We start from the raw sequence: 12,600 nt of genomic DNA, 5'->3' as shown, positions 1-12,600 counted from the left end.
GGGAAGAAGGGTGCAACAATGAATGAATGGAATTCCAAAATCTCTGTAGATGTTCATTGAAATGAAAAATAAACAAACTAAATTAAATAAAAAAATTAAAAGCAGTTCCTTGTGGTTTTACAAAATCCAGTGTAGGTATGTGTATAAAACTACAATATTGCTCCAATGGAAAGAAGTGATGCAATCTGAGGCAATGAGATAGCATCAATCTACTTACACAGGCCACAGAGAGATTAAAGACTGGCAGCCACTTTCCTTATAGTCATCCTCTCTGGCTCCTATCTACTAGAAACAGACATCATCATTAATGGAACTGATGGCTCCCAATCATTATCAGTAAAAATAAAAATATACATCTAAAATTTAAGACCATTTTAAAATGAGCATTTAATACATGCTGTGTTTAATACAAACTCACTTAAAGCCCCCGTTATAAAACAGGACTGACATGGGATTGGAGGGGTAGATAAATAATGTACATGCACTGAAACAGACAAGGGAGAGAACTGTATAAAAGGAACATACAATTAGGTATTGCTGGCATTACAAGAGTCCAGAATAAGAGCTGCATGGTAAAGTGGATGGGGGGGGGGTGGTAAATTGGGGACAACTGTATAACAATGAAAGAATTTTTTTTTCTTCCGAAGAGAAAAGTGAAGGGGAGGGGAATGTGCAACAATAAATGAATGGAAATCCAAGTTCCTTATAAACTTTCATTAATATCGCACTTAAAAAAAGTTGGGGGCACAAACATTAAAAAAAAAAGATCCAATTTACACCGAATTTATTTTATTAGAACCTAAAGTAGAAAATGTACAAAATGTAAGGTTAAAGTTGTCTAAGAATAACAGCTCAAGAACATTTCCAACTCTTTTTTTTTAATTATTTTTGTGTAAGTGTACCATCAAATCAGATTTGACTGGTACAGGAGGAGACTGCCCCTCCTTCCCAGGCAGAGCATCTGGTGGATTTGAACCGTACACCTCTGGGATTGTAGTTGCAGCTCCCTGCCACTAGGCCACCAGAGCTCCCCCATTTCCAACTCTTAAAGTCTGAGGTGTTTTTCTCCTACCTTTCCAACTGCCTATATAATCCTAAATCTTGAACAAACATGCAGGTGGTTGATATTTACCTAAGTAATTGAAGCTGTCACTTTCTCAGAAATGAAAAGCTGCTCCCTATTCCCACAGCAAAGGATAGTCATTAAAGCTCTAAGTTGGCGATCTGAGGTCTGCTTGCTGAAATTGACAACTGCAAACAAAGCCTCACTGAGGCAAAGAGAGCTCAGAGATGCATTTCCTCGCCTGACCCCAGGGAACAGAGCCCCTTACCCCAAAACAATCCTGCTGAAGAACAGACTGGAAGAGGGTCAGGAATCTACATGAAGAACAAAATCTGGGGTTTTGTTTTGAGCTTTGAGACAATTTGATCATCAAAGACTCAGACTTGCATGGATTGCCAAATAACAGTATGAAACACTCTGGACTTCACTGTACTCCCTACACTGCAGTCATTTCCTGTGATGAAAATGGAGAGGCCACCTGATGCAAAGCTTTCCCCCACCTTCCTCCGCCATGCAAGCCAGAAATACCCCAGGAGAGGAGAACACTCTGCAAAGTCCTCCTGTGCCCTCAGAGCACTACAGTTCATTGCAAACAAACAGCCACTTAAAACTCAAGTGCAGAAGAAGCAGAAACAGTGTGAAAGTTCAGCTTAAAAGAAGCCTCAGCAACAGTGTGAAAGTTCAGCTTAAAAGAAGCCTTGGTAAACTGGGAGTCTCAGAAGTAGTTCTTCTTCTGCTGTCAGTTGTGTCATCCCTTATACCTCTTGTGACCTACCACTAGTCATCAGGGTCCAGAACAACAGGCACATGAGTTTAAAACTGATAGGTAAATAGGAACCCTGAGATAGCTATGATGCTTTTCAGATGTAAAAGCTGATACCCAGTTGTTACCAGGGGCTGGAGGGGAAGGAAGGTAGTCTTAGACACTAGTTTTACATTCATGACTGTCCAATAATAGGGACTCTTGCACAACATGAATAATGTAAAACAGACACAAACACACACACACACACACACACACACACACACACAGTCTCACTCTTTTCCCTCCCAGGTCTAATGGTATGGGAGCTGGATTGTCTATTCAAAGGCACAGTATTTGAATCCACTAGCTACTCATTAGGAGAAAGATGGGCAATATCCTCCCATGAAATTTACTGCCACTGGAAACTGCTGGAGGGTTAATTATAAGTCGGTTCAGACTCAATGGTACATAACATACATATATAAAGCCACTTGCCAATGATCTTGCTAATGGCATTAAATTACTGGCTATGCAGCCTTCAGAATGGACAGTGAATAAGGATGACAGAAGAAGAGTACTGAATAATCCCATAGACTGCCAAAAGAACAAATAAATAAATCTTGAAGAAAGGACAACCTTAGAAGCAAAGATGGTGAAACTTCATCTCACATACTTTAGGTTTGTTAGAAGAGGCTAGACCTTGGAAAAAATATAGTATGCTGGAAAAGACAGAAGGTCAGTTAAAGAGAGGAAGACCCCCATTGAGATGCATTAACACAATGACTTTAACAATGAGATGTCAGAGATGATAATGATGGGCCGGGTTCAGCTATGTTGTTCATCGGGTCATATGACTTGTAGTCAACTCTATGGCACCTAACAACAATGACAGATAGACAGACATAGTTGTTGTTGGGGGGGGGGTGTATATTATATATGTAGAATATTTTTTATGCAGAGGTATTTGGTAGCTACCTAATGTCATAACTCTGAGCCTGATTTCTAATGAAGGTCTAATGGAAGTGTCATTTACGCTTTAAAAAAATTATGCTGTAATAATTTGCTCACTACTCATAAAAAGCTGTAAATAATTCACACTATGCATTTCTAGGCCTTAGCATATAGATTACTTATTGGTGATAAGCTATTAAATACACAGTTAAGTTTTGGCACCGGAAAACAGTTGACTTTATTCTTTTGCTGCATTAAAATATTAATATACATATCACTAAGGGACAATTCCAGTAGTTTTTACTCCAAGGACATTTGTAAATATCTGGAGACATTTTTGGTTGTCACACATCAGGGATGCTACTGGCATCTAGTGGACAGAGGCAGGGATGCTGCTGAACAGCCCACAGTCCACTGTAGAGTCGCATAACAAAGAATTAGATCCCTTCAAAACATGTCACGGTTGAGAGACCCAGGATTATTAAAAGTTTTACATGAACTGCTGAAACCTCATCCTGACTGGCGAGTACCATATAGTTCTTAACACAGATCCTAAGTGGTGAGGGGTAACTTTACAGCTACAAAAACATGATCACCAGATTGCCATTCCACCCAGTCTGAGGATTAAGTAGTGTCTGTGACAACATCTACTCGCCCAGATCCTGTCCATCATCACAAGATGGTCATAACAGTGCCAAGGCCCTGGTTTGCCACCTTGTACTTTACCATAAGTTCTGCAAAAAATTTTGTAAAACAGGTGGCTGAAATGAGTGTTGCAGCACTGCCAGTTAATTATCCAAACTAAACCATCCCCTCATTACTGTTAAACATAATCAAGAGCTAGCCATCTTTGTAGCACAGACATGTAAACTTTTTTGTGTTGCTTTGGGGTTTTTTTTTTGGTTGTTGTGATTTTATTTTGTTTTTTGTAGTGTTTTGGGTTTGGGGTTGTTTTTCAGTGGGTATTTTTTCAATTTTGTGATTTTTTATTAACTTATTTAATAATCAAGTGCTAAAAATAATAAAAATTATTATTTTTTAATGCAAAGAAACAAATAACTTTGTAAAAACCAGCAAATGCCCCTTTGGTCCCATCCTAGATACTTCTGCTTCCAGCCGAATCCACTTTAGTCAGGCTGCAATGAAGAGTGCTGTTCTGAATACCATTTCAGATATTTAGAAGCAGGAGACATGATTAAACTACAATCTAAAATATGTTATCCTGAATACACAGTTGTTTTTTTCTGAAGTAGAACAGAAAATTAAAATATTTACAGACAAGATTTAATAATGCTCATAAGAATAGTTTATCCTCAAATAGGAAAACTATACATTTTGTTTCAAAAAGTTAAACTGTGTGCTTGAAAGATTCAACAGGTAGGCTATAGCGGTCTGTGTTTGGAACTGTCCACTGGTCAATCACCAGACCTTGTCCAGGAAACCAGGTATCGAGCAGATGGGAGATGCTCTTCCCATCCCACTCTGCACTGCTCGTCAGCCACCTTCAGTATCACCTATTCATCTTCTTGAACTTCTCAAAGTGATAGTCATCTTCATCAGTGGCCTTCTCATTAGTGGGGCACTTGTGGTTAGGAGGAGACCACTCAGGCTCCGGCTTCTCTGTGTCACGCACACTCAAAGGCCGGGCTTTGGGCTCTTCTTTGTTTCTCTGAATGGGCGGATTGAGCTCCTCATGATAAAAGTGGTTATGCTGTATGTAGTTTACAGCCATACTGGTGGGCACAAAGGACATCTCACTGTCTTTCTTCTAGTCTGCTGCTCTGCCAGCAGTCGGGCCTTGGCATCCTCACTGGAAATGATATTTTTCATTTTGGCATCAATGCCAAGGTCAACTTCAGGGATGCCACTCAGCATCTGGTTGGAAAGCATCTCCTCGGTCTTCTTGGCTGAGAAGACACGTATGTTTTCTGGAAGTTCATAGAGACAGTCCTCGGCATTTGTCGGCTTTACTTTCTGTTCCTCATGTTCTAAAATCCCTTTCCTCTTCTTCAGCTCTGTTTCAATATATTTCATCATGTCTGCATCTTCATCCCTTGGGTTGGTTTCTGCAGAAAAGCATGTCCCCAAATGGAGGTCTTCTTCTTCACTGATCTTCTCTTTGCCCCTCTCCTTCCATCTCTTCATGTCCAACCATACCACCGTCTTCATTTGGAAAGGATCATCCACTAGTGTAGTCTCTTCCTGTACTTTCTCCCCCAACAACAGGGCTACAGCACTCACCCCGTTGGGCCTCTTCCTCAAGCTCTGCACTTCTCCTGTCTCTTCCAGTTTTAATCGAACCTCTTCTGAGTCCTGTTCATCTTCCTTGGACTCTGAAGCAACTCGGCGCCAGCAGAAAGCCTTTCCAGGAGCTGGCATGTTGGCACCACTCAGTGGTGGTGCAGCCGCACTGCTGCGCGATACCCAAGCTCTCAATTTTGTGATTTTTAGAAAAATTGGTCCAACGGTCAATACAAAGCAGTGGTTTTCCTTTGGCAAAAAGGGAATTTCCTCAGTATCTGCAAATCACACTAAGAAACATTTCCAATAATGAACTAGCTCAATTCTTCAACTAAAGTATGTGACAATGACATTTGTCCAGGTAGAAATCTAATTAAAGCATGTCTGTCACTGCTCTAGGTTCTAAAGTCAATGTGTTATAGTGACGAGGAATTAGGAGGATAGAAAAGGAAGCTAGGCCTAACCCAAAGCTCCCATCTACACAAGAGTCCAAGCTCACTAGAAGCAATCAGTTCTGGTTCCAGCCTAAAAAATGACTGAAAGTGAGAAAAAAACAGCAAGCAGACTCAGCCTTATACCACTGGCCCCAGCAATCAGAATCCCCATCATCTGAAGATTAAGTATGACACCTTTCAATCATTATTATGAATAGTTCACTTCCTTTGGACATTAACACAGGAGACAAAAAGCTGAGTCAAAAGCAAAGCCAGAAAGGGCACAGCAACACTAAAAATTTTCAGAACAGGGTAAATAAAAAGAAAGTTCTCTTTTATAATTTTTTATCTGGATGGGGATTGGGCAACTGGAGGCATGCTTATCTTTTACATTTTTAAATTCAGGGGAGGGGAAAACCAGTCAAGAAATCTTGGCTGAGAGACTCCCAAAGATGGAGCTCTAGGCATCTGTAGCTGTTATGTGCATACAAAACAGTTCTTTGAGGAGTAAAGGAATCTTGGCTTAAAGTTTAACAGACCAACATCTAACTATCAATTTTAATGGATTAACTGTCCAAGTCACCTTTAAAGACCTACTTCCTCTTAAGCACTGGTTTCCTCATTTGTAAAACTGCCAATGGTCTCTTCCTGGCAAGGCTCTGTGATGTAATAATGCATGTCTCCCCAACAGTGTGGTTCATTTCCTGTGTGTCTCAGTGTCTTCTGTCAGTTCTCCTTGCCCAGTATTTCCTCCTCTGCTTTCTTTTGTTGGATCAATGGCCACTGAAGTGTCAACTTTCACTGTCATGTGTTCAAGCTAAGTCAAAGGCTGGCTTTCATTCTGTGTTTCCTCCCTCAGTGAGAGTTCCAGTGGCTGGTTTATTGTCACAGTTCCTAGCAAACACATTCTAAAGGATTTAGTGAGCAAATGTGCAAAAAGTCAGGGTGAAGAATTTATGAAAGACAGTGGAACAAAATGAATTCAACACACCTGAGGAGATTTCAGCAAAATCAAATGCTCAGGGATTAGGACAATCAAGGGGTTAAAAACAAAAGAAAAAAAAACAATAAACTTGAAAATTGGGTCATCAGTCACCTTGGAGAAGTAAGGGTGCAGCATTAAATCTTCATGGCAAAGATAAGGGTCTAATTCTTTTATTGACAAAGAAAATGAGATTCCCACAGGCTTAAAGTAGACAGGGCTTAGGTCAAAAGGGGAATGGTGGAGAAAGCACAATAGGATTGAGTCAGTCACTGTGAGAATCTGGTAAGAAGCCAAGTAAGATGGGAATTCTCAGCATGGGGCAAGGTCAACTGCAGACAAAGAACAGTAACCTGTGAAAACAACTGAAATGTACACAAGGACTTCCTCCCAGAAAGGTCTCTGACCTAGAAGCAGGAGGAATTATTTATTTAACTGTAAGGAGTCCCCGAGTGGTGCCAACAGTTAACCTAGTGTGCTGTTAACTCAAAGGCAGGAGGTGTAAGCACAGCACAATAAGCCAAACAAAACAGCCCCTGGCAATCCTAAAAAAAATGAGTTATAGAGACCCTCAGGAACACAGTTATATAGTACAAGGGGTCCACACTAATCTGAATCAACTAAATAGCAATCTTCTTTCTTGTTATTACTTACAATTTTGTTGGTCAAAATTCAAGATGCTATAAATTCTTTATTTATTCATCCAGAATCCACCCAGTGAGTAATGGAATAAGCAAGCCAGAAGCTCAAGGGCAAGCTTAGTAATACTGTTAAACAGATAAGGAGCCCTGAGTAACATGTCAGACTGTAGCACAATGAAGCTCGAATCCACCAGTGCTCTCCAGAAAAATGATGGGCAGTTTCCTCCTCTAAGATTTACAGCCTCAGAACCCTGATAAACAATAGGAATGAATCCAAATGGTCTAAAAGCTGTGAGTTAATACAAAAGTACAAAACTTCTTCAAACACATGAAATTTATTGCAAAATCTCTAATTACAAAGTATTGAAAACAACAATGGGAATAAATAAGAGCCAGCATCTAAATCCCCTTCTAACAGCTCCAGTAATCATCTATTACATCACACTCACACACACACACACACACACACACACACGCGCGCGCGCGCGCGCGTGCGCACACGCGCGATCACACACACGTGTTCTCTCTCACCCACCTATACACACAAAGTTAGGCTAAAAATCAAAACTGAGGCTGAAGCTCAACTCAGAAATCCTTATGTCAGGATATTTTTCCAAAACCAAAACTCAGAAAATCCTGTCAGGACATTCCCCAAACCAGAATTTAGAAAACCCTATGTCAGGAGATTTTTCTGAAACCAGAACTCAGAAAATCCTATGTCAGGACATTTTTCTGAAACCAGAACTCAGAAAATCCTGTGTCCGGACATTTTTCTGGAACCAGAACTCAGAAAATTCTATGTCAGGATATTTTCCAAAACCAGAACTCCTAAATTCCCATATTAGGACCTTTTCCAAAACCAAAAACTTTATGCACCAATGAGCTGCAGCAACGTCAAACTCATCTCACAAGCCCCTAAAACACACTTGCTAAAACCCCACCTAAGCCCCCTAAGCCCAAACCCCAGTGCGACTCCCCTTGCTGAGTAGCCCGGGGCTCAATAAACTTTTGGGAAGAACTCTATCTCTACCTCAGCATGGTTCTCGGCTTCATCATGAAGCCTTTTTGCACTTTCCAAAAAATCAGAACAGTTAACCATCATGACAAAGGAGACAAAAGCAGCAGTAAGAACAAAAGTGGCTTTGTAACTTTATAGATGCCCACAGTGGTTACATTTATGATTTTCTCTGTTGTTGTTAAGTGCCATCAAACTGCCTGTGACTCACAGCGACCCTGAATTTCTCTATGGTGACAAAAATCACCTAGAAAATAAATATTCATCTCTTGGCCAAAGGTCTAATTTAGGAATCCAACCCTGTATTAAAGCCTTTGATATCTAGAGTAGAACAAAGAAATATCATGGAGGCCACTATATTAGAACTGAATCAAGAATAGCAATGCAAATACCCTTCAGGGGTGGATGCTGAAAAGAGTAATAAAAAGATCCAAAAGTTGCCAATTTCAAGTCTACCATGATGTGACTTTATTTATTAAATAAATGCCTGTGTACAGGATTTGAAAAATGATGCTATTAAAAAAATGATCAATAGTACAAATATTACTGCTCAACTCACACCCAAGAAATCTGATTCTTTAAGTTAGTAAGATCTCAGGTGACATGTGTATACATAAAAAGTGGGAGAGGGCGGCGATCCACACCAGACCCCAGGCTGATCTGCGGAGGCAGCGCGAGGACGCCGCGCGGGACCGGACCTGCGCTCGGCTCGGTGGCGGAGTCCCATGTTGTGTTCTGGTTCCTAAGGAAGGAAGAGTAAGGCAGGCCTGGAGTGGCTTTACTTTACAGTCATTTCAACAGAAGGGTGAGAGATGGAACCCAAAGAAGAAAGGATTCGCTACAGTCAGAGACTGGTGGACAGGGAGCTGAATGTGGATAGTCTCATCACCCGACTGCTGGAGGAACTCTACTATGCTTAGTGGTAAAAAGATGCACTACAGCTGTGGCCCGGCGGGAGCTGCATCACTACTGACCTGCCCTCAGGTTGACTCAGCAATTCTGGTAAATCACCACCTGTAAGCAGAATCATCACCTGTACTAGCCACCCCAGAGGAAATCGCTGAGATGCAAAGGAAAAATGAGCTGAAACTCAAGATAAAGGAAGAACATCTTGCTGCTTTGCAGTTTGAAGGCTGCAACACTTCCATGATAAATCTTCAAAGATATGAGCATGTACGGCTAAGCACAATTGATAACAGTGCATCTAAATTCCAAAATCAATCTCCATAATAGTCTATGTGTTTCCTACTGCCAAAGGGGCCCTTTAGAGTAGTGAGAAAAGACCTTCACCCTGAAACCCACAGCGTCCCTTTTCAGCAGGAAGTAGCTAAGAGAATACACCATCCCCTTTTCCTTATGAATCAGGGTGAAGTCTCTCTCAGGGAGGAGAGATAGGGAATGGCAAGGGACACACTGGCAAAGGAGATTAATCAGAACTGGCTTTGGCAAGCACTGTGGCAACTGGACAATTAAAACAGACATGGGGGGAAGAAAAAAAAGTGGGAGAAATTTTGATTTACAGACTTTGGAGAACAATGTAGACAGAATTCAATCCACCCACTGAGCTGCCCTCATTGACCTCCCTATCAGGTAGCCCAATCTTGAGCTGTTTTACCAGTATCATTAGACCCGTGGTTTTTCACTAGGGGTAGTCTTGTGTGTCCCTTCCTTCCTCTTCCTCCCCTAGAGTATATGTGGCAATATAATTTTTAACTATTGTAACTTAGGGGGAAGAAGACCACTGCTATTGGTAATGATTAGATAGAGGCAAGAAATACTTAACTGCTAAATATCCTATTATACAAAGAAAATTTTTCAGAAAAGCCGGAAGCCCTAAGATTTTTTTTTCTCTAAAATATGCTGAATTAGATTATGACTTCCTAACACAAATAACAATTATTAAATTTATAAATGGATAAGTAGATCTGAGCAAAGAATTTATAACATTGAACTATGGGTTGGAGAAAGTACAACTAGACTGGCTTCTCAGAAGCAAGGATGACAAAACTTCATCTCATTTACTTTGGATTTGTTGTTAAAAGGGGCTAGCTGTTGAAGACAGACACTATGCTTGGAAGGTAGAGTCAACAAAAGAGATGACTTTCGGCCAGGCTGCGGGCCCTGGAGTGGCTCCTGAGCGTCTGCATCGGAGGCTGCCGCTGCGTCTCATTCAGCACCCCTCCTTCCCCTGACCCCCGGCCTGGTGGCGCCCGCCCCCTCCACCACCACGCCGCCTCTTCCCTCCCTCCGTCCCTTCCTCCTCTCCCTTCTTCCTTCCTCCTTCCCCTCCTCGTTGCCGCCGCCCAGGACCGCAGGCCGGGGAACGCGCTCGGGGTAGCAGCCAGAAAGCATAACTCCTACTGTAGAACTAAATGCTCTGTGCATGAAACTTGGAAAAAAACCAACGTACAAGCCTGTTGACCCTTACTCTCAGATGCAGTCCACCTACAGCTACAACATGCGAGGAGGTGCTTATCCCCGGAGGTACTTTTATCCATTTTCAGTTCCACCTTTCCTTTATCAAGTTGAACTTTCTGTGGGAGGGCAGCAGTTTAATGGAAAAGGAAGGACAAGACAGGCCGCAAAGCATGATGCTGCTTCTAGAGCATTGAGGATTCTGCAGAATGAGCCCCTTCCTGAGAGGCTGGAGGTAAATGGAAGAGAATCGGAAAAAGAAAATCTCAATAAATCGGAAATAAGTCAAGTGTTTGAGATTGCACTTAAAAGGAACTTGCCTGTGAATTTTGAGGTCGCCCTTGAGAGTGGCCCGCCTCACATTAAGAGTTTTGTGACCAAGGTGTCAGTTGGGGAATTCATAGGGGAAGGTGAGGGGAAGAGCAAGAAGCTTTCGAAGAAGAACGCTGTGATTGCTGTCCTTGAGGAGTTGAAGAAGCTCCCGCCTCTGCCCACAGTTGAACGTGTGAAACCCAGAATCAAAAAGAAAACCAAGTCCATAGTCAAGCCTCACACAGGCCCAGACTATGGCCAGGGGATGAATCCAATCAGCAGACTGGCCCAGATCCAGCAGGCGAAGAAGGAGAAGGAGCCGGAGTACACACTCCTCACGGAGAGGGGCCTTCCGCGCCGCAGGGAGTTTGTGATGCAGGTGAAGGTCGGAAACCACACGGCTGAAGGATCCGGCACCAATAAAAAGGTGGCCAAATGGAACGCAGCCGAGAACATGCTGGAAATCCTTGGTTTCAAAGTCCCACAGGCTCAGCCCACCAAGCCAGCCCTCAAGTCAGAGGAGAAGACACCTGTGAAGAAACCGGGAGACAGAAGGAAAGTGACCTTTTTTGAGCCTGGCTCTGCGGACGAAAATGGAGCTGGTAATAAGGAAGACGAGTTCAGGATGCCTTATCTCAGCCACCAGCAGCTGCCTGCTGGGATCCCATGGTGCCCGAGGTGGCCCAGGCCGTGGGTGTCAGCCAAGGACACCACACCAAAGATCTCTCCAGAGTAGCTCTGAATCCTGCCAAGGCCACGGTCACGGCCATGATCACCCGGGAATTGTTGTATGGAGGCACTTCGCCCACAGCTGAGACCATTTTAAAGAATAACATCTCTTCAGGCCACACACCCCATGGTCCTCTCACGAGGCCCTCCGAGCAGCTGGACTATCTCTCCAGAGTCCAGGGATTCCAGGTTGAATACAAAGACTTCCCAAAAACAACAAGAATGAGTTTGTATCTCTAATCAATTGTTCCTCCCAGCCGCCTCTGATCAGTCACGGCATTGGAAAGGATGTGGAGTCCTGTCATGATATAGCTGCACTGAATGTCCTGAAGTTGCTGTCGGAGCTGGACCAGCAGAGCGCAGAGCTGTCAAGGACAGGAAACGGGCCGCTGTCCATGTGTGGGAGGTGCTGAACCTTGACTGTCCATGAACCAATATTAAACCCTGACATCCATACTGAAAATACTGAAACTGCTTTGAAAAATTGGAATTTGTGATACCTCCAGTGCACTGAGACACAGTGATTGACAAACTGGACGCAGCAGTGGTGAGGGATGGGAACCAGGAGGCAGGGTGGTCAACACGGTTTGTTGTGATGGGGCCAGAGGAGAGGAAGTGCTCCTTCCCCACTAGGCAGCCAGGCATGGGGTCCTGGCCTTCTTCCTATGCCCCCCTCCTGGGGCTGTGAGGCCATGCCCAGTGTACCCCAGAGCTTGGTTTTATTTTGATGGCTTTGGGCTATGAAAGGAGGAACCACACAGAAAGCACCCCCTTCTCCCACTGGCTAAACGACTCAAACACTGTGGGAAAAACACTGGACCCAAAGCTGCAAGCACCAGAGAAAACCAGATGCCTCCCGCGCAGTCCCCCCTTCCCAGTGTGCGGAGGCCACCGCCCACCTCGGGCCCACCGGAACCACTGCTTTCTCTCCCAGCAGCGAGACATTATTTTTCTCTCAATTAAAATGACACTATATACAATTTTTATTGCAAAGTTCCTCAATTGTATCTAGTTACATAGCACAGTTTAGAAATTTGTCTGAGACTGATTTTATCAGTAACCTAACCGGCAA

At 43.0% G+C, this 12,600-nt stretch overlaps 1 protein-coding gene and 2 pseudogenes across 2 annotated transcripts in view; 1 reads left to right on the top strand and 2 right to left on the bottom strand.

Annotated features, from left to right (window-relative positions):
- MED12L (mediator complex subunit 12-like) overlaps positions 1-12,600 on the bottom strand; it is a 576,790-nt gene that overhangs the window by 318,025 nt on the left and 246,165 nt on the right. The window lies entirely within an intron of this gene.
- On the bottom strand, positions 4,270-10,424 carry LOC102865492 (annotated as a pseudogene).
- Positions 10,178-12,042, top strand: LOC102856294 (annotated as a pseudogene). Its single transcript, XR_439004.1, has one exon. The product of XR_439004.1 is annotated as a staufen double-stranded RNA binding protein 1 pseudogene (transcript).

This window comes from Elephantulus edwardii, unplaced genomic scaffold (assembly GCF_000299155.1).
Source record: "Elephantulus edwardii isolate Elephantulus edwardi_28Jun2011 unplaced genomic scaffold, EleEdw1.0 scaffold00272, whole genome shotgun sequence".
Lineage (NCBI taxonomy): Eukaryota > Metazoa > Chordata > Mammalia > Macroscelidea > Macroscelididae > Elephantulus > Elephantulus edwardii.
Note: the sequence above shows the minus strand (reverse complement) of the source record. Positions and strands in the feature narration are given on the sequence as shown.